At 40.6% G+C, this 22,951-nt stretch overlaps 1 long non-coding RNA gene across 1 annotated transcript; it reads right to left on the bottom strand.

The window, feature by feature from the left end:
• Nucleotides 1-1,757: 1,757 nt before the first annotated feature.
• Nucleotides 1,758-10,422, bottom strand: LOC138174513 (uncharacterized). The gene is made up of 2 exons (XR_011171759.1): nucleotides 10,226-10,422; nucleotides 1,758-2,427 (listed from the first exon to the last, which is right to left on the bottom strand). It is a non-coding gene; the product is annotated as an uncharacterized lncRNA (long non-coding RNA).
• Between the last annotated feature and the right edge of the window lie 12,529 nt (nucleotides 10,423-22,951).

Here is a 22,951-nt window from a genome sequence, read left to right as displayed (position 1 = left end):
GTGCTGGAGTCATTCCATATGAAGACAATGATGCAGAAAGCTTGAGGAAAACTAACCCCAAGAATGGCTGGATCCTCTCCCTCTCTTTGCAGTAGGTCTCTGGCAGGATCTTCCCGGGCTCCTGGTGGGAGGTCTCACCACCACCATTGGTAACAATGACACCCTCATATTTGCCTCAAGTTTCTGCGCTAAACAAAACCCTTCAGTGCCCAGGAAGAGCTCTCTTGATTGGAGGGGGGGTTCCTTGTAGGCTCTAACTTTGCACAATTTATCAAAGAAAACTGAAGACATTACAAAGCTGCAAACTTTGAAGATGGGCACATCATGTTCACTGGTGTCACCTGCTGGCCATGTGTGACTCTGCAGTCAGAGGTTAGAAAATCCTGAAATTAGGGGGATGGTGGATTGAGAGTTGGAAGCTATCCCAGAGATCACTGCATCTGCCCAGCAAGGATTATTTTACAGATGAGGAAACAGAGGTCCAGAGCACTATTTAAGGTCATATGGGTGCTCTGTAAATAGTACAGTCAGGATTCAAATCCAGACCCTTGACCACAAAGCTACTTATTTGTTCTACTAAATTTTAGGTGCACTCCCCTTCTCTGTCCCCTCCCCTCTGTCCAAGGGCATAGTCAGTGAGCATAATGTTATGTACAGGGAACAACTTGAGAGCTAGTCTAACTGTGATTGAGAGTGTATGAAGGGGAGTCCTATGAAATGAGATTGGACAATGTTGTTGATTGTCATTATTCTTAAAATCTGATAATGGTTCCTTCAAAAGAGATATTATTTATCTAGTGACAGCCACTCTTTTTGCAAAAATTAAGTCTAGAGACAGAAAATAAATTAGTCAGATACATATGTAATCAGAGACTGAATCAGAAAGGAAGGATTGGAGGTCATACAAAGGAAAGATTGGAACTGTCCTTTCCATAGTTCTCTTACTCTGGTTCTTGTACAATAATGAAGACCTGCCCCAAAGAAGGAAGAAGGGAGAGATGGGGAATAGTGGTTAGGACCCTTAAACTGGAGTCAGAAAGACCTGGGTTCAAAGTCTACCTTGGACATTTTCTAGCTGTGTGACCCTGGGCAAGTCACATAATCACTTGCTGCCTCAGATAATTCATCTATAAAATGGGAATAATAATAGCAGCTATCCTTTATGATATTTGTGGGGATTCAAATTTGAGAGGATCAAATGAGAAAGCAGATGTAAAATGTTTTGTAAACCTTAAAGTTCTATAATAATGCTAGCTAAATGGCAGTGTCTATACTATTGGAGCCAAGGCATTTCCACACAAATAAAACATTTCTGTTTTCCAAGAAGAGTCAGAAAGGGGAGAAGGGCAGTGATGGTAAAAGGCACACTGTTACAAGGATGGGGCCACTGGATCCCAGGTGTTCCAGAAAGGGAGTTCTAGGTGTGAAAATTCCTCCACCAATGCAGTTTGGTATCCTGTCTGTAATTTATAGTGTCGAAAAATGGATGAGCCATTTTGTATAAACAAAAGGGGGCAGGTAGAACTGGAACCCAAGCCTTTCTGACTCTGGGTCTAGCCAGTATAACTTGCTATGTTATGTCTCAGGAACAATTAGTCAAATTGGGAAGCTCCAGGTGACCCATTTCCTCTCCCCATCACTACCAGTGAATTGTTTTGTAGGTCAAAAATGGCTAGTTATGGCTTGGAGAGAAGGATTTTTCAATAATGGAGAAAATTCAACAAAGTTGGAAAATATTGAGAAAAATCTCTACTCACAGTAGCTTAATGACCAACTCATTGCTAGCTGGCCATCATCTTGTTCTTTTCTCATTTTGTCAGATACCATTCAACAAATTTCCTTTCAGCTTGAAAATAAGGCGATTGGACCACAGGCTCTCTTATAGTCCTTGTAGCTTGAAGATTCTTCATCCATGGTTATGATTTCTTCCATTTGGGTGTTTTTCCATTGAGAATTTAGTTGCAATTTTATAATAGGAATTATCAGGAAAATAGTTTTGACAGAAAGAACAGTTTTACACTACAGTCAAACTTTGGAGGCGCACGCATCCTGCATAATGAGAAATAAATGTCCACTGGAATGGAGAGTACTTGAAAGTAGGAATTGTTTGCTTCTTCCTCTTTGTCTTCCCAAACTCTCACAGTGCCTAGCACATGGTAGGTTTTTAATAAATGTCTGTTGAATAATTGATTGAAAATCATTCATGAAAGTCTTTAAAAAAGAAGTCTCCAAATGTTTCCTTTTATTTTCTGCCTCCAACTCTTCTGATTCCTTTCTACACTTCCCCCCTTGTTCATTCCTTTTCTTGTCCACAGAGTGATGTAAAAATTCAAAACCTTAAGGAATAGGCACCTTGATGTTGCCCAGTACCAGCACATCTGACTGGAGGCACAGAATATTTTCTCCAAATGAAAGAATAGCCCAAATCTGGCAGAAAGGAGAATAGAAAACACAGGGAACTATTTATTATGGTGAATCAGTTTGGCTCAAACCGTTGGCTAGTGTACTAGCCATTGTATTCAATGAGGCAAAGCAGAAAACGATCATATGATCATGATTATCAGAGGACACCAAAGTAGGGAAAATCAAGGAGGTATGGCCTTACATAGGCATATACCAGGGGATCCTTGATACTCTTTCAGAAAATGTGCAAAGTCAAAACTATTTTCATAATAATACTAAGATATTTTAATTTCTAATGTGCTAAATATTTGATGGCTACAATCCACATAGATAAAAGTTTTTTGTGGGGTCCTTGAGAACTTTTGAGAGTATAAAGGAGTCCTGAGACCAAAAATATTAAAAACACCTGATTTATAATATAACCTTCATTAGGGCAACATCTGTATCCTCTCCACTTCTGTATTACTAGGCTCTGACATGTTTGCTAAAAGAAGGATGGGTAGATTTAAAGACAGACCTTTGAGACAAATAATTCAGTTCAACTCCATCATTTTATAGATACAGGAACCAAGGTCTAGAGAAGTTAGGGGAGGGAAAGGAGGAAGGAAGAGAATTTGGAACTCAATTTTATTTAAAAAGACTTGAACATAGATGAAGGAAGAAGAGAAGGAAGGAAAAAAGAAAGAAGGAAGAAAGGAAAGAAAGGACAAGGAAGGAGGGAAAGAAGAAAGAAAGGAAGGAAAGAGAAAGAAAAAGAAAGGGGAATGATTATGGCCATATCTTTTGACACCAATTTCATTTCCAAATATATTCCTCCCTTATTTCATATATATATGGAGAGACAGAGACAGAGACAGAGACAGAGAGAGATTTAACAAAAATAACCAGCATGTCAACCAAGTCTGACAATATATATTACGATCTGGACCCAGCGACTCCTATCTCTGTAAAGAAGGGAAGTGTATTTTCTTATTTTCTCAGACAAAGCTTAATTATCAATAATTGGCCAATGTTCAAGACAATCTTTTTTCCTTTCCATTTATATTGTTGTAGTCATTATATATATTATATATAATTTTGTTGTTTCTACATACTTTAAATTTTCTTAACTCCTATAAGTCTTCCCATACATTCATCACATTTGTCATTTCACAGAGTGCATAATATTCCATTATTTCAGGTACCACAGTTTCTTCAGTCATTCATCCAACTGATGAACTTCACTTCAGGTTTTTTTTTTTTTGAGGAGGGAAGGCAAGGCTATTGGGGTTCGGTGACTAGCCCAAATTTACACAGCTAGTAAGTGTGTCAAGTATTTGAGGTCAGATTTGACCTCAGATCCTCCTGACTTCAGGGCTCGCACTATATTCACTGCACCATTTAGCTCATCCCCCCTTTTTCTTTTTACAGTTTTTTGATATTAAAAAAATATTGATATAAGAAAACTCATGTATAAGAGTCCAGAGCCCTATACCCCCAGGTCTACACACACACACACACACACACACACACACACACACACACACACACAAATGGGAATGGGATATGGGACCCTAAGTGTTTATAGGTGAGTTTTCATTATTTCATCTTGTCTTGCCCAGAGTCAGCCCACTAAACCACTTCTCAGTCATTTCCCAACCATGCCTCCTTACCTTACCCTCTCCCTTGCTTTCTAGCAACCCCTTTATATGTTGTTTTATTCTATTACACTGTGAGCTCTTTGAAAAGAGAGATTGACTATATTGTTTGCTTGTATTTGAATTCCTGGGGCTTAGTAAGGTGCTGTTACTAATACATTTTTCATTCATTCACTCATTTTGTCTTTGCCCTCTTTGGGATATTTGAGCAGGGCTCCTTCATCAATTCACATACTGTTTCTTCCTCTGAGTACTGCGATAGCAGGAAAATAAATGTGCTTGATCTAGATTCCTCTCCCAGAAATGCCTCCCTGTTAGCTCCTCCTGGACTGACTACATAGACACTGTAGTCAAGTCCCAAGCTGCAATGTGTTTATGGGGGCCAGGGAGGAGAGGAGTGAGGAGCCACAGACAATACAAAGATGCTCTTAAGAAGTCTATGGGCTCATGGAGCTCTTTGGGACCAAAGCAAAGGGTTCAGGCAAATCCTCAGTCTGTCTTGTGGTTCCTTCTGGTAAATGCAGTGTGCAATAAGGTCAGCTCTCATGGTTTATCCCTGGAAACCAGATTGGAGAGATTTTCTGGGGCTAGATTAAAGGGTGACATCAAAGGGACATAGCACCATTAACTTAATGCATCCTTAAGCCAGAATTCAACCCCGAAACAATTGGGATAGAAGGTTAATGGAAGCTCTTGGGATGGGATGATTCATATTAAAACCCCGAATGACAAAAATCTGAGAAGTATGTGACCTATGGAGAATGACCAACCCTCTATCTGGTGGAATGCCCTTACTTGTACAACTGGAAGTGTGCAATGTGTAGAGTCTTACTAATTACTTAGAGTTTTCTTTGAAGGATTATAACTACACTATTTTCCTATGATTCAAAGAAGAGATAATGTCATACAGGATGCCCTGATTTTGGTAAAATCAGACTTTTGGAGTACTCAGTATTGTGGAAAGAACCCTGCCAGACCTGGGTTTGAATTCTGCCTTTAAAACTTGTTGTGCCACCTGGAACAAGTGACTTTCTTTCTCTGGGCATTCATGGCTTCATTTGGAAAGTGAAGGTTTTAGGTTCGATGATTTGCAAAGTCTCTTTCAGCTCTATATCCCAAGATCATCCATTGTTCATGGTGTTTTGCTAATGTTGTAAGTCATTGTCTTATTATGTGTCCATAGAATTGAGTTATTTTCCACTCAACATTTTGATTCTATGATATAAAGATAAATTATAGGATAATGCCCTGTGTTGTCCTTTGTTGGAAGTGGGAAGGCAGCCAAGAGTTGAAAAATTTTAGATCAGGTAAGAATGTTGGTACTCACATACACCATACTTTTCACTTTAAAGGCCAGTGAAGTCTAGATGCAAAGTGTAACTTCCTATGGTTACACACAGATGGTTAATCTATTGATTCCCAACTTTGCCAATTCTCATTCTGGAGGAGAATCTTCAAGCCATCCCAGCCCAGGGAGGAGATGGCCCTCTTTTTGCCCTTAGCCTACTGTAAAGCAAAAACAAATCCTCCATTAGTTCAGGGTGATGGTGCAATTTCAATTGGTCTCTGCTTTGCCCAAGCTGGAAAGGACGTATGGCTTCCTTCCCATTCTGAAGGGGCACAGCAACTGCTGCTTACATGCTCTTTGGTAATGAATTAAACTTCACAGCTTAAAAGAAGTGAGACTCCCACAAATGGTTTAAAGAAGTCTCCAAAGGAATGGTATGGGCAAGAGCATGAATAGGGCTGGGCAGGTACAGATGATGCCAGGGCTAGGACTGCTTCTTTGTTTGGAGCTTAAAAGAGAGAGACAGAGACAGAGACAGAGAGACAGAGACAGACAGAGAGAGAGAGAGACAGAGATAGAGAGGGAGAGAGACAGAGAGAAAGAGAGAGACAAAGATGGAGAGACAGAGAGACAGAGATGGAGAGACAGAGAGAGACAGAGAGACAGAGACAGAAACAGAGAGACATAGAGAGACAGAGAGACAGAGACAGAGAGAGAGAGACAGAGACAGAGAGAGAGGATCTTTGGGGTGGGCACTATTTTCTAAACAGGAGTTGACCTCCCTACATCCCACTTGCTGGGAGGTGGAATTGAATTTGAGGTCTTTTTAATTAGATTTATTTCCTGTGTATATTAGCATGGCTGATGATCTTAAACTTAGAAGTCAAATTGCTAATTGTTTGTAGAGGTCTTTGGGGCTTGCTGTGAAAGCAACTACTTCTCTGGCACCAATCCTAACAACTCTGCTGATACATGTCTTCTAAACACTGAAATGTAGGCCCATAGACCTTAGGGGAAAAACACCTGTAGCAAGGGTATCATGAATTAAGAATCTGGCGTCTGTAGGCAGGGGACCTCAGTGCAAATCCAGACTTTTTTCTGTATATTTCTCATTGACAAATCCCTTCACTTCTCCCTCAGGGTTTAGTTTCCTCATCAGAGAAAAAGAGAGTGGGAGAAGTTGACTTCCAAGGTCTCTCACAGTTCCAGATTCTTATGACACTGCTGTGACTCTTTGGATAATTAATAAAAAATCCAATCCATGCTACAGCATATGTAATGGCTACTGGTGCTAACAAGCCATAGATTCATTCACTATGTTCACCAGTTGACAAAATATAATTTGATGGTAAAACAATCCTTTGTCAAACCTCGTGTCCAGTGTGTCTGAGAGTCAGGGCTAGACACTTTTTATTTCTCAAGGATCTTTCTCTTCTTCTTCACTTCCCCACCCCTCCCAACACAATTCTTCATGTCTTTTTTCAGAAATATAAGCATCAAGACTTGAGAGGGCATCAAAGCAGCCACAGCTGTGGAAGACTGGCTTGGTGGGCCCAGCAGCATCAGCACTGTCTTTATAACTGAGGATTCAATTATACTCTATAGACCCCAGAAAAACTCTGCTAAGCAGATGAGGGTAAAGCTCAGAGCAGACGAACATTGACTGCATTTTCTAAACATCTGTCATGCTGCTGTGTACTCACAATGTAATTCCATTTGGCTGTGTTCCACATGGTAGTGAGGAAGAGTGTGTTTTCCATTATTAATGACTCGAATCTCATGGAAGTGGAATTACTGATTTAACATCAATCAATCCAGTCCCTGGAAACCCTTCCATAGATGGTGGGGTGGTGAAGTCAGGTGGTGAGCAGGTCTCTTCAATCACTCATATTTACCCTCCTTCTCCTTATTACTGATTCATTGCCTACCTGGGCTCCTTGGCTCCAAGCTTCTTTCTCTGATCTGGACAGTTCTATCAATGGATCTATAAATTCTCTCTCTCTCTCTCTCTCTCTCTCTCTCTCTCTCTCTCTCTCTCTCTCTCTCTCTCTCTCTCTCTCTCTCTCTCCAATCAATACTCTATAAAGGAGACAGGTAGGAGGGGCAATGGATAGAGTTTCAGAGTTTTAGTTCCTAGAGTTAGGAAGATCTGAGTTCAAATCTGGCCTCAGACACTTACTAGATTTATAAGTCATTTAACCCTGTTTGCCTCAGTTTACTCATCTGTAAAATGATCTAGAGAAGGAAATGGCAAGCCACTGAAGTATCTTTGCAAGAAAACCCCAAATGAAGTCACAAAGAGTTGGATATGACTGAAACAACTCAACAACAAATGCTCTGTAAAGCACCTCAGCATTAAATCTACCTCTTTCTTTTCTCTGTCTGTCCTGAATTGTGACCAGAAGGGATAGGAGATAGGGGATAGGGATTGGACCACTAATTTAATTGGGATAGGGAATTCTCAGGCAGGTCAACATCTGTTCTGTTAATTTATAGTCTTAGAGAGTTGCCTGAAACAATGAGAGATTAAGTGACTTGCCCACATTTAAACTACATTCACAGAAGCAAGGATTGAATTTGAGTATTTCTGGATTCAAAGGTTGTACTCTCTATTCACCATGCCAACCTACTTCCATAGTACAAAGTAAATAATCTGAAACAGGGACAACAAAAAGCAGAATAAAACTAGTCAGCTATAATGATTGTAAACAGCAAATAAAGAACAAACATAATTATAATCAGCACATATACAAACAAACAGTGGGCAAACAATTAACACATAGCTATTCTGCAAGTTTAACATAATCACATGTGCAAATAAACATTATAGCAAAGCTAACACACAAATGTAACTCAAACACTCAGGAATTAACATGTGCAGCATGAAATGATCCACAAGGCACACTCTGCAAGGCAATCTCCAGTATTGGTTTTGGGGTGTGTGCCTAGTTAATGCTTATGGTATGTCAGTCTAAAGACTGGCCACATGAATCTAGCCCCTGTTACCTTGTCCACTTCTCTGCTTTCACCCCCAAGCTAGTAGATGGTGTGGCTGGACACCATCATCATTGTGGCTTCAGGTTTGCTTCTCTACACCTGAAGTCATTGCAAAATCAGGCTGACTATCCATACTTTCGCTCTCTGTGAAGTGACATTTATGCCCTAGGAGTATCTATAGTTGCAGTGTAGGCAAGAAAAAGTAGCCTCTTGGGTTCAGTCTCTTGCCCTGTTTGAAATGGGTTGCCCCCATATTTGAAGCAATGTTCCTTTATAATAATACGCAGTGTCTGGTAATGTTATTTTTCCCTGGTAATATTATTCTCAGACCCCATATGTGGTTCATACATCTTTGCCCCACTGATGGATGGTCTCTTTTGCTTAGTCTCCTGAGGTAAGAATCCATTACTTCTCTCCACCTGTCCATCAGAAAGTACAGCAAAGTCTCCTATGACTGATGCTACTTGTGCTAAATTACCTTAAGAGACCCCTCAATTTCCAGGGCTATTTTGTAAATACTACCTAGTCATTTAAGAACTTTGTATGGTTAGCTTTTCATCATTCTGCTAATGTGAAAGTAATACTGAGATTTCTGAAACAAAACTCAGCCTCCTTGTTGAAGGTCTTGACAAGGGTGCTTTTGTGTCTTTGGTTTAAATTACAGCCTTTCTGAGGAGAAGCCATGGCTAGTTGGTAGCCTTCTTTGGGTGTTCCTTTTAAATATTAGATACACTACTTATGAAAATGTATGCTGCCTTTTCCATTTAAAACTGAAAAAAAGAATCAAAAGGTAAACATAGCTCTCAACCAAATATGGGCAAATATAAGATATTTGTATTCCCCTGAGGGGGTGAGGAGTCTTTTAATGCATTGCCTCTAGCTTCCATGGTGTGGTCTCCTCCATATCAAGCACGAGTTATACTTAGTATCTCCTCTATCTCATTGATTGACCCACTGACTAGTGCCCCCTCATCACTTTCACCAATTGACACCAATCAGCTTTGTCAACAGGATATTTCCTCAGAAGATACAGCAAGAATAGAAATTACAAAGCATTCCCCACAACACTGAGGAGCATACTCTTCCCTATACCAACTCAGTTTCTAGGGAGAGTGGGCCCAGAATTAACAGTGTTTGCTACAAAGACATTTAGGTGGTGCATTGGTTAGTATGTAGGTCTAGAGTCTGGAAGAACTAAATTCACATGTGATCTCGGTTACTAGCTATGTGACCCAGGACAAATCACCTTACTTCTATCTGGCTCAGGTTCTTCAACTATAAAGTAGGAAGAGTAGCACCTACCTCCTGGGGTTGTTGAGAGGATCAACTGAGATATTTGGAAAGCATTTAACACAGAGCATGAAGCATAAAAAATTTTAGAAGGATGTTTTCTCCTTCCTTCCTTCCTTCCTTCCTTCCTTCCTTCCTTCCTTCCTTCCTTCCTTCCTTCCTTCCTTCCTTCCTTCCTTCCTTCCTTCCTTCCTTCCTTCCTTTCTTTCCAAAGCCATCCCCTCACAAAGTTCACTTTCTTAATTTGGTGTGGCCAATGGATGAATCACTCACTCTTGGCTGCTATGCATCCACTGCTATGCTGGGTCAAGTGGGTCTTTCCTCATCAGTTTAAACTTCCAGAAAACTCTGGAATGGTCACTGTTTGGATCTCTGCTCTAACAACCTTTCAGAGTCTCACAAGGTAAAGAAGATTTAAACAGGAGTTGACCTGAAGTCAGACACAAGCTTGTCCATGAGGCCATTAGTTCACCTGCTTCATGGCTATTTGGAGTAAGAAAAAGTTTGAAGTCAGGAGGACCCGAGTTCAAATCTTGCCTCAGACACTTAACACACACACACACACACACACCAAAAAAATTAGCCCTGTGACCTTGGTCAAGTCACTTACCCAAATTGCCCTCCAAAAAGAAAAAGAAAAAGTTTGATGCAGGTGATCTTCTTCAGCTGAGCACAGCCATAAAGGTGGAAAAAGGAAACAAAGATGAAGTTGTTGGGAGTCTTGGTGTTCACACTCATTTCTGGCTTAGAAGCCAGTCAAAAAACCATTTTCTTCTCTATGCAGCAATCAGAGAGGAAACAGAATATTTGTACATCTGCTGAAGTAGAGAGCCAGAGCTCCACTCCCATCCCCATCCTGTGTCATTAAGCACTTCCAGAAGGAGACTGGCCAAAGGTCTATGTGCATGCTCAAAGGCTAAGACTCCAATTGGCCAATCCCTCCGTTATATTTGACATTTCCTTCCAAAGAAAAGAAGCCAATAAGGAAAAATTCTAAAGATTTACTGGTACTTATATTGTTCAAATACGTAGTATGGATTAGCAATACTTTTCTTTGAACATATCAGGTACATACTTCACACTCTTTTTTTTTGCCTTTTGGGGGGCAATTGGGGTTAAGTAACTTGCCCAAGGTTACACGGATAGTTTTGTGTGTGTGTGGGGGGGGGTGTTAAGTGTCTGTGGCTGGAACCAAATTCAGGTCCTCCTGACTCCGGGGCCAGCGCTTTACTCACTTCGCCACCTAGCCACCCCCATACTTCACAGTCTTGATAACATCTGAAGCCATCTTAGGTCAGTACAATTTGTTCCTTAATGGTTCCAGGTTCCTTTCTTGACCCATTTGTCCAGAATCATCATGCATGGCTTTCAAGGTTATTAGAATGATCTGCTCTCAGTAGTACCAATTGCTTCTGACTTCCACCTGTGGGAATATACCACTCTATAGCACAACTCCCACTTCTGCCATTGTCCCAATAGTAAGGAGGATCCTGGTCATGGGAAGTTGCATCCCTTAGAATGACCTCTTTGCTTTGAGGCTTGAATCACTTCCTTTCGTCTTTCATCAGCTCTCTGCTCTAAATGACAATCCCTCACTGGCAGCTGAGATAAGGAAGGTTGTCTAGAATGAAATAAGGTTCATAAAAGCTGACATGATGTCTGGAGGAAATTCCGAACTCTCAGCAACATTTCCACTTGACTGTAGTCCAGTCCCCTGGGTATCACATATACGTCACATTTTTCTTCTCCCATTATCATTACAGTTTCCAAGTTTGGTGACCTTTGGGATAAAGTATCTGAATCCACATTCATCTTCCTTGTAATATAGTGTATCCTGAAGACAAAATTGGCTAGCTACCCATTTCTGGCAAGCAGCATCCAACTTGGCAGAGGTCAAAATATGTTAATGGGGTATTGTCAACACACTTGGAATTTTGTTCCATAGACATAGTCTTTAAATTTTTCACTGATGGCTCACTTCAAAGCCAAGAATTCAAGCTTTGTGGTCAGGGAATGAATCTCACTCCCAGTCACATCTATGCTGGAGAACCAGATGGATCTCTGATAATTATCACTCTCTAATTATGGGCCAATTCCTAATCTGGACAGTTTGGCATCTGTGTGAAAGAAAAAAAAAAACTTTGCTTGGGAATAACGCTAGTGCATATGTAAGGGAGTTGGGATATACAAGTCTTTGGAATATTTTGCACATTTTCCCACCCATAAGTAGCCAAAGCACTTATTTTAAGACAACTTGTTATTTGTTTCTCTTCTGGTTCTGGATCTCCTCAATGATATATGCATGAATGAGTTGGGTCTTTTTGGGGGGAGGTAAGGCAATTCAGGTTAAGTGACTTGCCCAGGGTCACACAACTAGTACATATCTGAGTTCAGATTTGAACTCAGGTCCTCCTGACTTCAGGACTAGTGTTCCATCCACTGCAACAGTTAGCTACCCCTATTGCTGACAATAGGTCCCTTCCCAAGCTCCACTTAATGGCTGTATGTTGGGCCCTCCTATCTTAGAGTGAATATCATTGGTAACTGTTTCTCTTTGAGGGTCTTCCTCTTCCAGTTTGACTTTTTTCTTTTCTTCTAATTAAAGGAGCCATCCCCTGACTCACTTCTTAAAGAGGCCCATTCTCTGAATGAATGTTATCTCACTCTAAGTGAGCACCTGAAAAGGCCTTAGTCTAAAAGGGCCAGGGTCTCCCATGGCTTTCTGCGCCATCTCCAGTCATCCTGATGAATATCTGGCCATTGGAACCAGATGACTCTGGAGGAGAAAGTGAGGCTGGCAACCTTGCACAGCCCTCCCTCACTCAAATCAAACTCAACTGCAAGTCATGTCATCCTTTCCCTGAAGTCATGGTCCTCGTCAAAAACCAAGAAATCCAAAAACAATGTGTAAATGAGTTCATCTGTTATTCAGCAATGGCAGCATAGTTCTTAATAAATTTGTGGTAATAACCAAATGATCTTAGAGAAATCCTTAGGCTCAAAAAATTGTTGAGGTGTGGCCAGTTCCAAAGAACTTTTACCTGCTCTGCCTACCTCTACTAACATTCTGTGAGATCCATATTCTTAACAGAAGCTTCGCAAAACTGGCATTTGTCTATTGTTGGTTACAGACTAACTTTCCTCTGGATGATCCACTGCTTTCATCCCTCTCTATTTGTGTTGTTCCAGTGACTGATCAAGATGATGATGTCATCAAGGTATACCAACACTTCCATGTAGTGTATGTCTCCAACCACTTTTTCCTTTTAGTTATTGGAAAGTAGCAAGGTGCCTCGAGACATAGGTTTATACTGGTCAGATCTAGCAAGATAGATAACAGCTGTCTTCTCCTTGAATTCCTCAGCCACAGGAATTTAATATCTATAACAAAATCCAAGACTGACAATCATTGTACAGCTAGCATCTAACAAGGGGCATTCATTTGTAATCCCTAGCAAATTGTACTGGTCCATGTTCAATTCTTTTGTTTAAAGCTTTGTAGTCTATAACCATTCATTTCTTGCCATTTTTCTTAGGCACCACCACTGTGGACCATGAACAAGGGCTACTGAACTCTGTAATGATGCCACTGAACTCTGAAATGGCTTCTGAGGTCTTCCATAATAAGGAGAAGAATCTTCCTAGATATCTCCTAGAATGGCCGCATGGGTAGCCCCTCCGGCACATGCTATATCCCAGTCCTAAAGTGAGAACATGCTTGTCCTTTTGCTGTAAGGAGACATCCTGCCATGCCACCAGGAGGTCATTTAGTGTCACCACAGTGGTTTTCTTTGGCTTTCTGGTAGTCTCATCACTTAGTCTGGCTCAGGGGTCTTCCAGAGTGTCGTATCTTTTGCCAAAGTGTCAAACATAAATTTCTTAGTGTTGTACTCCTAGGGGATATAATTTCAGTCCAGAGAAATTCAGACCAATTCAGGGCCTTTGGTATCTGCCTACCACACAGAACCTGGGACTCAGCCTTAGAAGAAGCGGAATTTCTGGATTTATTTGGGATATTACATTTCTCACTAGTTATACGTCCTTTGATTACAAGGACTCCTACATCTTTAGGCAGTTCTTCACTGTCAGAGGGCAGACTAAATATGAAATTGCCAAGGAATAATTCTATCTCCATGGTCAAATTGCTCAAACAATACTCGGAAAACATCCTGAGTTGTCTCACCTGCCTTGTCATTAGAGTTCTTAATTGCACATTCTTCCAGATCTTTCACTTTTCTATCCAAAGTCCTTAAAATGTCATTTTAAGGTCTGTACCTACTTCTAAAAATAGGAGATCTCTATGCTTTTCAGCTGCCAAAGCAATATAGAACCACTTAACTGTCTTTATTCTCATCTTTTTTTTTTCTAGAGACAGTGCCATGTACAACCACACTGTCACACAAACATTAAGGCAAATAATAAATGTGCAGCATTAGAGCAACAGTGGTCTATTAAATTAATATACTGTACTGCAACAGCATTTGAAAGGAATAGACAAACTTTCCATCCAGAGGTTTCCTATAAGAATTGCTTTTCTTGACACACTTGGGTCTCAGAGGAGAACCAAACAAATAAAGGTGGGGGCAATTTTCTATGAAAAATTAAGTACTAATTATCTCTCTTTGGATCAAAGGGTAACAGATCAACCAACATTTATTAAGTGCCTACTATGTGACACACATTTTGTTAGCACTTCGATACAAAGAAAAAGAATACAACAGTACTCATTTTGAAGAAGTTTACACTCAGTTTTGTTTCGAGCTACCTAGGGCAATATATCATCCATAAACTCTCCAAAGGTTTCTAGAAAGAAGGGAATGAGAAACAAATAATACACTTTTCATGTAAGTAGTGACATGTACTGGTTATTTCACGGAATCGGTTGAATCCTAAGCATGGCAGAAGAGAATGGTTCTCTAGAAATTCCTTATCTTGACTGGTGCTTCTGGGTCTCAGACATATTTTTTAAATTATAGTTTATGCATCAAGTGACAAGGCTCAGCTCAGTTTTACCTATATGTAAACCATTCATCTTCTCATATATATGTTTCTATACATTATTACTAAAACAACAGGAAAGATTTTGCTTCTTAATTTTACACATCATCCATTTTCAATGCCAACATGAAGTACTTCCTTTCAGTCCTACATTTCTTCACAATAGGGAAAGAAAGAAAAATCACATAAGTCAACTAACTACCCTTTGCAGTTGGGAATGCCAAGATAAGGCATATTCTTCCTACCAAGACTCTTCAATTTGGAGGTGGGAGGAACCTTTTGGGGCCATATAATCTAACCTCCTCTTTTTTTTCAGATTAGGAATGCAAGCTCAGAGAGGTTAAGAGCCTTGTCTGAGTTCATACAGCTACTGAGTCGTATAACCAAGAATTGAACCTTGTTCCTCTGACCCCACATACCTTTTTTTCCTTAAAAAAAAAAGCATCTGAAGAAGAAAAAGAAGAGGAGAAAAAGAAAAGGAGGAGAAGGAGTTTTAAACTTTTTTAATCTAATGCCCTAGGGGGAAAATATTTTTGCCCTAGGAACAAAAGAATAAATCCACCAAATTGAATTGTTTTGTCAAGTTTAATTGCTTTATGGATTGATGTTCCTTAATGAGAATTATTGTTGTTTAGTCATTTAGTCATGTCTGATTTCATAATCCTTATGAGGTTTTCTTGGCAATGATATTGGAGTGGTTTGCCATTTCCTTCTCTGGTGGATTAAAACAAAGAGAAGTTAAGGATTCTAGTGGTTGGGTAAATCACCACCTTCAGAAGGAGCCCACTCTGCTTCTTGTGACTTCGAATAACAAGGAAATTTTTTCTTTAAATGGAACAGAAACTGGTGGAAGTTTTGCCCTTTGAAGATATATCAAATATATTTAATCCCTCTTACATATTATGGATTTTCAAGTGCTTGAAAATGCCTCTCATGTCCCACTCCTTCAGCCATGGTATATGGGCCATGTCTTTGGCAGAGGCAGAATGAGTAGACCTGGTTCCATATCCTTGTTCAGCTGCTTCTAAACTTTGTGTTTCATTAGACGTTTGGACTTGAACAACTGGATTGGGAATGATGCATGCCAAGGAAAGAGAGTAAGCAAAGGTTTCAAAGTCACTGAGATATGTCCTTACAATTGGACTCAATGAAGTGTCCTAGAGTTAAAGAATATTTGAATCACAAGGGGATGTTAGAAATCATTTCATCCAAATCTTCCATCTCACACATAAACCCTCTGAAGTTCAGGGTATGAAGTGACTGGTGCTAGGTCATGCCTTGATAACCTAGTGAACAGGCATGAGTATACACAAAGTAATGGAAAACATTCTGGTTGTGGAGACAGAGGTCCTGAGTTCAAATTCAAGCTCTGATATTTATTACCTGGCCATGGGTAAGTCAATGACTCTTTATAAGTCTTGGGTGTCTCGCTGGTAAAATGAGATCATCAGAAGACTAAGTCATCTCAAAGGGCCTTCTAGCTCTAGCTACAATACCTTCTAGCGTCAATGGCCTTCTCTAAGAAACTCATCCTGAGAAAAAAGTGTGTTTTGTTTCTGGGTTGGAATGAAAGGATAAAGTAACAGCAGCATTTTTTGTTATTATCACCAAAAAAAAATCAAAGTATCATATCATATATAAGTATCATATCAGATATCAGATATCTCTATATCTGTGAGATATATTGGTAATTCAAGGATCTTCAGTTTCATCAGGCCATTAGTGCATGATTTAGAGGTCACATAATGCAATCCCCTCATTTTACTGATGAGGAAACTGAGGCCTAGAAAAGTGAAGCAATTTGCCCCATGTTCACATAAGTAGCAAGGGTGGAATTTGAACTCCAGTTCTTTGACCCTCCTCTTCCATCCAATGCTGTTTATAAGAGCTCATAAAACAACAAATGTACCTAATCTTTTCTAAAGTAGATGTCACTTGATTTCATAGTCCTCATTCCCTTTCCTCCCCATACTGACAAGTCCTTGCCTTCTCATGGATTTCAATGTGCAAGAGCCCTAAGAAGTCACTTGGATGGCCTTCCATTTGACAGAACCATAGACCAGAGAGAATAGGATAAAGTTGACTTGCTTGCTGGTGTCTCAGCTAAGATTCAGAACCAGGTATCCACGACCACAAGTCAAGTGCTCTAAAGGGAATCTATACCCCTCTGCATTCTGGAGACGCTGACTTTGTGACCATGGGGTCATAATGGCAATGCTGCATATTGGATGGAATCTAACATAGAGTCAGAAAACCTGTGTCAACTTTGACACATCTGTATGACCTTGGGCCAGTCAGTCACTTAGGGCCCCAGGTAACTCTCCTAGGCTGCAACTTCCCAGAATCACAGTTTTTGAGTTGAAAGGGTCCTTAGGAGTCAGTCATCTAGTCCATCCCCCTCACTTTACAGATCCAGAAACTGAGTCCAGCGACATGGAATGATTTGTCTAATATCATAGGGATAGAAACCGAAGCAGGGTCCAAGCCAGGCCTTCTGACCCCAGAGACAATACGCATTCCATTGGGCCATGCTGCCTCTCCTCCCTCTTCCTATTTGCTAAATCATGCTCACCTCTATGTTCTGATCAACTCAACTAATCAAGGCATCAATCCTTAAGCATACGATAAGCAACCTATTGTGTTCAATATGTGCTGCTGACTATACAGGGACAATAATGAAGGAGTTCCATTCTCAGGGAGCTTAAATTCTATGTCAAAGCAACATGCACCCCTGTAAATACATACATGGTAAAGGCAAGGAGGCAGTGAGGTGAGAACCGGGCCTGGAGTCAGGAACACTCATCTCCTCAAGTTCAAATCCAGCCTTAGGCACTCCCTAGATGTGTGACCCTGGGCAAGTCACTTAACCCTGTTTGCTTTAATCTACTGGAGAAGGAAATAGCAAACTGTACCTTTGCCAAGAAAACCTGAAGGACAGTATGGGGTTGAGAGTCAGACACGACTGACCAACAACAAGAACAAATGTGAGACAATATTGGAGATATAACCTGATGTGGTGAAGTGGTGGGGGAGCCCTCAGCAGCTGGACGAATGCAGTCTGGACTAATGTCTACTGAGCTTGGAAGGAAGTTAGGCATTCAAAGAGGCAGAGGGTGGGGTACAGTGGAGTGTTCACCAGGCAAGAACTGTGACTCCTATAAAAAAAGGGGGGCTGTGAATTACGCACCTGCAATTAAAAAAAAACCAACAATCTAACAGTTAGAGCTTCCAAGGCTCATGGGACATGTCCCTTAACTAGATTTAGAGATTTTTTGTTCAGTTCTTTCATGTCTGATTCTTCAGGACCACTTCTGGGGTTTTCTTGGCAAAGATACTAAAGGGGTTTGCCATTCCTTTCTCCAGCTCTTTTCATGGATGAGGAAACTGAGGTAAGCAGGGTTAACTGACTTGCCCAGGGTCACAAAGCTAGCAAGTGTCTGAGGCCAGATTTGAGTTCAAGAAAATTAGTCTTCCACCTTGCTGTCCACCTTCTATCTACCTTGCTGTCCCTAGATTTCAAGATGGAAACAGAGGTCAAGAAAGACAAAGATTCAAGTTTTATCTCTGATTCATACTGACTTTCAGGCTTTAAACTTGTAACTTAGCCCCTTGGGTCCCAGGTGACTTCTAAAGATTCTAAGTTATAAATGAGTTATTGATACCCATGGGTAGAAAGAATTTCCACATAAAATATTCAATAAAATCACACATCCAGGCCAAAAAAAAGGAGGGTGAGGGGAGCCAGAATACATCAATATTGTTAGCAGGCACTAGGACCCAATACATACTTTTTAAAAAGGCGTGTTTAATTAAACTGAACCCCAGGGAGAAATGCCATTTCATTCACTAATATCAACAGGATAGCCAGTGTGCTTTCACTGGGAAGTCACACAGTCATTGTAAAAGATGAGATCTGATTTTCCAGGAAAGGTCACCAGAATTGCTTCTGTATTGGCCCCTCTCTTAAAAAAAAAACATTTTTCCTGTTTTATCTATTTTATTTTTAAAATGCTTTATTAACTTCTGATTTACATCATTCATTTCTGCCAGATTTTGAGTTACAAATTTTCTCCCCATTTTCCCCCTTCCCACCACCCTTAAATAGCAGTCCCACAGGATATCCCCTCCTCCAATCTGCTCTCTCCCATTTCTTCTCCCATACTCTCTTCAACTTGTCCAGCAGGGCATGGTGGATCTCTATGCCCCAGTGCCTCTATATATTATTTCCCAATTACATGTAAAATAGTATTAATAATAGTATTTATATGTATATATATAAGTATATATATACATATATATATTAAACATTTGATTTCAAAACTTTGAATTCCAGATTCATTCCCTTCCTCTCCCTTGTCACCCACCCTTACTGGGAAGATAAGCAGTTAAGTATAGGTTGTACATGTGTAGCTATGCAAAACATTACCATAGTAGATATATTGTAAAAGACTGACTATGTTTCCCTCCCTCCTATCCCACCTCCCACTTGTTCTATTCTCTACTTTGATCCAGTCCCTTTGCAAAAGTGGGTGCTTCCAACTTCCCTCCCCCCCAGCCTGCCCTCCCTTCCATCATCCCCCCTCTCATCTCCTTCCCCCCTACTCTCCTGTAGGGTGAGATACCCTATTTAGTGTGTATTTCATTCTCTCCCTAAGCCAAATTCAATGAGAATAAGATTTTGCCCTTTTGGCTTCCTGCTCTTCCCCTCCATTGTAACCATTTTTCCTTGCCTCTTCTATATGAGATAGTTTACCCCATTCTGTCTCTCCCCATCTCCTCTCATCATTTTCCTCTCTCACCTCTTCATTTCACCTTTTAAGTATCATCCCTTCTTATTAAATTGGTTCTGTGCCCTCTATCTATGTATATCTGTAAACAAATATACACACATTCACCTATGTATTCATACACCCATTTACCCTCCTACATAGAAATATATATATATATGTATGTATGTGTATATATATATTATATATTCCCTTCAACTATTTTCATACTGAGAAAAGTTTCATAAGTTACAATTATCACTTTTCCATGTAGAAATGCAAATAGTTCAACTTTGATAAGTTCCTTATGATTTCTTTTCCCTCTTTACCTTCTCATGCTTCTCTTGCTTCTTGTATCTGAATGTCAAATTTTCTACTCAACTCTGGTTTTTTCATCAAAAATACTTAAAAGTCCTCTATTCCACTGAATGACTATATTTTCCCCTGAAACATGATACTCAGTTTTTCTGGGTAGGTGATTCTTGGTTTTAATCCCAGCTCTTTTGCCCTCTGGAATATCATATTCCAAGCCCTTCGATCCCTCAGTTTAGAAGCTGCCAGATCCTGTGTTATCCTGATTGTGTTTCCACAATATGCAAATTGTTTCTTCCTGGCTGCTTGTAATATTCTCTCCTTGATCTGGGAATTTTGGAACCTGGCTATAATATTCCTAGGAGTTTTCTTTTGAGGATTATTTTTCAGGAAGTGATCAGTGGATTCTTTCAAGCTCTATTTTCTCTTCTAGTTCTAAAACATCAAGGCAGTTTTCCTTGAGAATTTCTTGGAGGGTTTCTAGGTTCTTTCTTTGATCATGGCTTTCAGGTAGTCCAATAATTTTTAAATTATCTCTCCTGTATCTATTTTCCAGGTCAGTAGTTTTTCCAATGAGATATTTCACATTGCCTTCTATTATTTCATTTGTTTGGATCTGTTTAACAGCATCTTGATTTCTCATAGTCATTAACTTCTGTTTGTTCCAATATAATTCTGAAGGAATGATTCTCCTCAGTGAGCTTTTGAGATTCTTTTTCCATCTGGCAAATTCAGCTTTTAAAGGCATTATTCTCCTCATTGCCTTTTTGAGCCACTTTTGCCATTTGAGTTAGTCTATTTTACAAGTTGTTATTTTCTTCAGTCAGGTTATTGACTCTCATTTCATAATTTTCTTGCATAATTCTCATTTCTCTTCCAATTTTTTCCTCCACTTCTCCTATTTGCTTTTCAAAGTCCTTCTTAAGGTCGTCTATGGCTTATAACCAGCTCAAATTTTTCCATGAAGCTTTTCGTGCAGGAGTTCTGACTTCACTGTCTTCCTCCTGTTCCATGCTTTGATCCTTTTTGTCCCCAAAATACGAGTGTAAGGTTGGGTTGCTCTGTTTATTTTGCTTCCTTTGCCTACTCATGTTGCCACTCAATCACTTGACCCCTGGACTTTTTGCCACTGTAGGACTCTGCCAACAGACTGGGGAGCTTTGTACCAAACTCTGGGGTTTTCTCAGCTGCTGAAGATATTAGTTGGGTGTCCTCTTTGAAGCCTCTACATGCTCTAGCAAAGTGGTGGCACAGCCCAGGACCTCCACTCTAGACAGCAATCCATATCCAAGCAGGTTAAAGCAAGAGCGATTACCCCTCAGTTTGGTCGCTTGGTCCCCCTACACTCTGCAGACCAAGAGCTGAAGCTGCCACGTGGGGGCAGCCGCATGGCCATGGTGCCTCAGTGGCTTCTTGTCCTGGGGACAAAGGCTGATTGCATTCCCAACTACTGGATCCCAAATTCCACACTGCACTGACCTCTCACTTTGTCCTTAGCATGTATGGGTTGATAATTCTGGAAACCGTGACAGCTGCTGGTGATTTGAAGTCTCTCCATCCAGTGGTTGGTCATGCCTGCTCTGGGGCTAAAACCTCCAGCTTGTGGGGGGCTGAGCTCAGCTCCCACAGTGCTTCTCAGGACAATTCCTGTAGGCCTGCTGGGCTGTCCTCAGTGGGAGGTTAGCTTCTCTGTGTCATTTTGTGGGTTCTATAGCTCCAAAGTTTGTTCAGAGTCACCTTTTACATGAATTGGAGGGGATGGGAGCCAGAGCCTCTTCTCTGCCATCTTGGCTCCACCCCCCTGTTGTTTTATTTATGAATTTAGAATAAACACCAAATAATATAGGATCTTTTTTCTTCTACTTCGTATGTTGGAGAGTTCTTGTTTGTTAATGATTCTAAGTCCACTGTCTTAACACAGACTGAATCCTACCATTTTTCCTTCCCTCCCTCCCTCCCTCCCTCCCTCCTTCCTTCCTTCCTTCCTTCCTTCCTTCTTCCTTTCTCTCTCTCTCTCTCTCTCTCTCTCTCTCTCTCTCTCTCTCTCTCTCTCTCAGTCTTTTTATACAAAATGACTAACATGGAAATGTTTTACATGATTGTGCATGTATACCCTATATCAGATTACTTAATGTTTCCAGGAAGGGGAAGAGGAGAAAGGGACAGATGGAAGGATATAATTTGGAACTGAAAACGTTTTTTTTAAATGCTAAAAAAAATTATTTAATTGGGGGAAAATAAAATATTTTTTTTTGCCTTTTTGGAGGGCAATTAGGGTTAAGCAACTTGCTCAAGGTTACATGGCTAGTTTGTGTGTGTGTGTGTGTGTGTGTGTGTGTGTGTGTGTGTTAAGTGTCTGAGGCCAGAACCAAACTCAGGTCCTCCCAACTCCAGGGCTAGCACTTTACTCACTACACCACCTAGCCGCCCCATAAAATATTGTTATAAAATGTACATTAAATTTAATAAGACCTAGCAGACCCCTTGGGGATCCCTGATTGAGACGTCCTTCCTGTTCACCATGAGGACTTGGTTGATGGGATGCTGGACTGGAACTCCATGGATCCACCTACAGCAGCAACCTCTGCCCCCCAGCTTTTCCTTCTTGTTGATGACAAATTACAAGGATGATTCTCTGAGCTCTAGAAGGAGGATGGTGCCCTTTACCCCCATACAACCAGACTGTGAATACATGGCCTCCTGGGTAAGTCTGGGTGAAGCCAGTTCCTGTTTGAGACTTCTTTTCTTCAGTACCAAACTTTGCCAGACATCTAAGGGCAGCCTGGCATCCTTCCCTTTGGGGTGCACCAAAGCAGCAGTGGATCAGCTCCCAGAGCAGGTGTAGCAGAATCAGAGGCAGATACTGAGAGAGAGAGAGAAAGAGAGAGAGAGAGAGAGAGAGAGAGAGAGAGAGAGAGAGAGAGAGAAGAGGGGAGGGGAGGAATGGAGACAAGAGGAGAGGAGAGGAGAGGAGAGGAGAGGAAGGGGCAGAGAGACAGAGAACCCACTGGACAGAAACGAGTTCACTTGGCATTGATCAGTCTGCACACAGGACAAATATAAGTAACTTAGCAACAACTCTACTTCAAATATTCCAGTGAAGCCTTTCAAACCATGGGACTCATTCTTTGATTCTTTATTGCTTAGCATTCCCTTTCCTATGTGGGAAAATAAAACTGCCTAACCCATACCTGATTCACATTTATACTTTGTGAAGGAAGGAAGGAAGGAAGGAAGGAAGGAAGGAAGGAAGGAAGGAA

The sequence above is a fragment of the Petaurus breviceps genome, unplaced genomic scaffold (genome assembly GCF_028583685.1).
Source record: "Petaurus breviceps papuanus isolate PSGF00001 unplaced genomic scaffold, PetGlider_PUasm1.0 689, whole genome shotgun sequence".
Taxonomy (NCBI): domain Eukaryota; kingdom Metazoa; phylum Chordata; class Mammalia; order Diprotodontia; family Petauridae; genus Petaurus; species Petaurus breviceps.
Note: the sequence above shows the minus strand (reverse complement) of the source record. Positions and strands in the feature narration are given on the sequence as shown.